A 3678-nucleotide genomic window follows, 5' to 3' on the forward strand; every position below is an offset into this window, starting at 1 on the left:
TACTGTTCAGGATTCTACTGAAAAATACCTTTCCGATGGTATACTTGAGTGACTCCAGGGCGAGGAGTCACTCAAGTAAACAATTACCGGAAATTCTACCGACCAAGAGTTAATATAAAGCTGAGTCGATCGCTTTCCAAAATAAGCATTGTCGTCCACTTGTTTAAAAAACAACACAGAAGTCCGGTACCGGTACCATAACCCTACTTAGCAGAACCAAACTAAAGCCGTTGTGGAGAAATGAGAACACACTAGGAACACACGCCCCCGCAAATAAACAATGCTGGATAAACAAAAAAATAATCGCAGGCACTTGTCACTTGTCACCAAAGTCCTTCCAAATTTTTTAATCATTCGGGTTCAAATGCATTGATTGAATTTGCCTTCTTTCCGGACCGGTACAAGATGACTATGAGAAATTCAGGGTTCGAGCGCCTTTATTTTGGACGTCGTATTTCTCATCTCCAGCATTCGCCGGAAACAGTAGCCGTGACGTCGTGACGTGAGTTGCGTAATGCGAGAGAGTGACGAAGCGCCTATCATTGTGAGGTCAACGCGTTAGATTCGCGGGTCGATTTCGAAATTCAAATTGTGACCACCTAACTCCATCTGCTGTGACTGACCATCGCCCGCCCCTCCGCAAGCTCAAGGTGAGAGCCCAGTGTACGAAGATATGTCAACGGCCGGCCTTTGAACATGAATCTCCCTAACCTCTGTGTCACACCCGGGGTCTGTTTCTAGCCTATTGTGCAATCTCTTGAGACCCGAGTTGAGGAAGACCTACACGGCCAGTGCGCGTGCTTCGCTTTTTGTTGGCGCCTTTCACCACCTTGCCTTTCACGCACCCTGGGCTTTCGCGACGGAAAGTGAGTTGTGTGAAGTAAAAGAATTCAAAGGGGAGCTGCTGTCCTGCTATCTGAGAGTTCTACTGTGTCGGAGTACACTTTCGGTGTGTCACAATATTTTCTTTTTTAGATATTTGAAATTTGTTTGTGCACACTTAAGGTATATGAGTACAATGTTTGTACCGTAATGTGCACTTACAATCCTCCAAATTTTCTTATCGTTACATGAACATTCAACTTACATTATGAAGTCAACAGTTTCATTGATTCGGCTTTAAGTGAAAAATATAGTGATTAATTTACTTGTGGCTAGGTGCGTTGTCCACCAGGTCTGTACAACCAATGATGATTTAGAAGTAAAAAAAGTTACTACTGGTGAATGTAAGCTCTTAACAGAGTTGTCATTCCCTTCGCAAGTTAGTTAAATTTCTCGTAAAGTAAGAGTACAGCAGATTTTGAGTAATACTTTTTCCAATTGCTGACCATGTGCTTTACAACAGACACTAGGTCTGCCGTGGAATCTAATACAACTGCCCCATTACTTTTTTTTTTGTGGAACCATCGTGGAGGAAATCAGAATTACAACCAACCTGCTCATTGTGGGGCGGGGCTCCCAAACCCGATCCTTATTGCCAGGGTGGCAGGGTGGCGTGGCGTCTCAGGCGCTCTGCTTCCAACCCCCGAGGAGGAAACATTCGCATTGCAATTCATTACGTATTCTTTTGTCCCCGGGGCCTCCGCGGAGGGCCGGGCCGGGCTGCAGCATCCACAGCTCGGTGGCGACCACGGCGCCTTCCCCTCCGCCTTCCGGTTCCAAACGCTTTACATATTAATCAGGAGAGTCTGTACTCGCGAGCCATAAACTGACAAGGATCGTAAAGCCTCGCGGCGAGGAAGGGGGGAGGGCGAGGAGGGTATGGCCGGAGAAAGGGGTTGAGGGCGTGTCTTGAGCTGGCTGCGGCGGCCGGGGGCTGACCGTGCGTCGCCACCGCCACGTCGACCTGAGGCCGCCCTGGCCTCGGCGCCCACCCCCTCGCCCGCCGTCCTGCTCACCCTCAGATTGCGCAGCCCACGGCGACTCATCCCCCCCGGGTTACGCCGCGTATGCCTGCAAAGTGGGCCTATATTTCGCGTCACAATTATGCCGTGTTAATACGACGCTGCACGCTGCCGCCGCCGTGAGACGGGGAGGGGGGAGAGGGAGAGGAAGGGAGCTCCAAATCAAGACGGGTCCATCGTGCAGCACGTGGGGCAAATTGTACGCGAGGCGTCCGAGTGTGTCTGCCTCCCCTCACCCCCAGGAGCGCCCCTCCCCTCTCCTCTCCCCCCCCCCCCTCACCCATTGGGTACGCAGAGGGGCCGCGCTTCCTGAAACATGGAGTAATCAAGGGGGACAATTTCACGAGCAGCGTTTAATCTTTTCAAAAGTGAGCATGTGTGTGTAAGTGCGCCGGGCGGACGCGTACTGTACGTGCAGCACCCCCTCCCCACCCCTTTCCTCCCTCCACCCTCGGCGCGGCGCGCACGCTGTCTGCGAGTAACGGCCTATACTTTGTACTAACTGAAGCCTGTACTAACTAAAAGTTGGAACAAGTGGATATGATTAACGCTATGTTGTAAAAACTTTGGGGGAAAGATGAAATCAAATGTGTAGTATCTTTGATTGCCTATTTACTATACTATCTGCGAATGTGTTTGTATTTCTTTCGTCTGGATGTATGGCACACAGTGTACAGTACTTACAAAACAGAACAATACTTCATTAAAATAACCCTGTGAAATTTTTCGCAAATTTTTCGTGTGTGGCGCTCAGTGTGCGTTCATTTTTTTTTCTCTTATTTGTTTTAAAATCTGGCTGCAATTTGAGGAAGCGTTTCGAGGCCAGGCGAGGCCAGCGGATCAATTACTCAGCCGCACGTAACGACTGCGACATTTAATTTCATGTTGCGGTGCGTGATTATGCGGGGGATAATGAGATCCGTACGTACGACCCCGCAATGCCAAAGGATAATTACTCGCCTTTTATTTTGTTTTTTTGCCTCTCTCATCCAGTCGTGTGTCTCTCGCATGCCCCCCTCCCCCCCTTACGCACACTCGTGGAGGTGCTCGCTATAGAGAACACGTTTGTGTTCTTTCAGTTGAAGGTATGCCAGAGGTTCCAGGGCGCAGAGCACATACGCTGTCCGTGGAGTAATCGGAGGGCGAGTCTGTCTGCGGCACACGAGGGGGCGGGGCCAGGTTCAGGAGGGACAGCAAACAGTACTGTACTAAGTGGCAGCGATCGTAACTGACATGGTGCGGTGAGGGCCGTAGCGGGGGCGGCGCGCGGGGGGCGGCCGGGGGCGGGGCTCGGAGTGGGGGCGGGTGAGGTGAGAGGGTGTTTCAGGGCCGGAGTGCATCGCAGTGAAAGTGTTCCCTCTCACTCGGGCCAGCGCGCCCTCCGCCCGCCTCTGTCTCGCTTTTTAAGAAACGTCCATCAGGGCCGGGGAGGGGTGGGCCACAAAGGGGGTCTTCCTCCCTCTGGGAGCCTGCGAGTGAGGGGGGCGCGGGGGGCAAAGTGGACCACCAATTAGGATAATTCATTTATCCATTGAGACGAGTAAAAGAGGCATCGATCAATCACACGCAAATTCATTAAATTAAGTTGAATATTTTCGCAAGGTCTTCTGACCGCGCGCGCGCGCCTTGGGAGGCGCTGAGAGGGAGAGGGCGAAATTAATGGAGTCGACGGGAGATGCTTCAATCAACAGGGTAATTAGGATGGAAAGCCAGAAAAGAGACGCCGCGCGTCTCCCTTTTTGAAGAAACCCGTGAGATTCCTTCCCTCCCCCCC

General features: G+C 51.5%; 3 protein-coding genes across 6 annotated transcripts in view; 1 reads left to right on the top strand and 2 right to left on the bottom strand.

The window, feature by feature from the left end:
- Window positions 1–3678, bottom strand: part of LOC113203300 (procathepsin L-like) — a 601094-nt gene that overhangs the window by 485869 nt on the left and 111547 nt on the right. The window lies entirely within an intron of this gene.
- Window positions 1–3678, bottom strand: part of LOC113216390 (uncharacterized) — a 467922-nt gene that overhangs the window by 242563 nt on the left and 221681 nt on the right. The gene's annotated exons all lie outside the window — the stretch shown is intronic.
- Window positions 503–3678, top strand: part of LOC113203306 (oocyte zinc finger protein XlCOF6-like) — a 41278-nt gene continuing 38102 nt past the window's right edge. For 2 of the 3 annotated variants that reach the window (XR_008011035.1, XM_052266682.1), the window contains exon 1: window positions 503–650. The gene's annotated coding sequence lies outside the window, so the exon portion shown is untranslated. Of the gene's footprint in view, window positions 651–741; window positions 940–3678 lie in introns of those variants that run through there. The other variant, XR_008011034.1, reaches the window with a different exon arrangement.

This window comes from Frankliniella occidentalis, unplaced genomic scaffold (genome assembly GCF_000697945.3).
Source record: "Frankliniella occidentalis isolate FOCC.00 unplaced genomic scaffold, Focc_3.1 Scaffold41, whole genome shotgun sequence".
NCBI classification, from domain to species: Eukaryota; Metazoa; Arthropoda; class Insecta; order Thysanoptera; family Thripidae; genus Frankliniella; species Frankliniella occidentalis.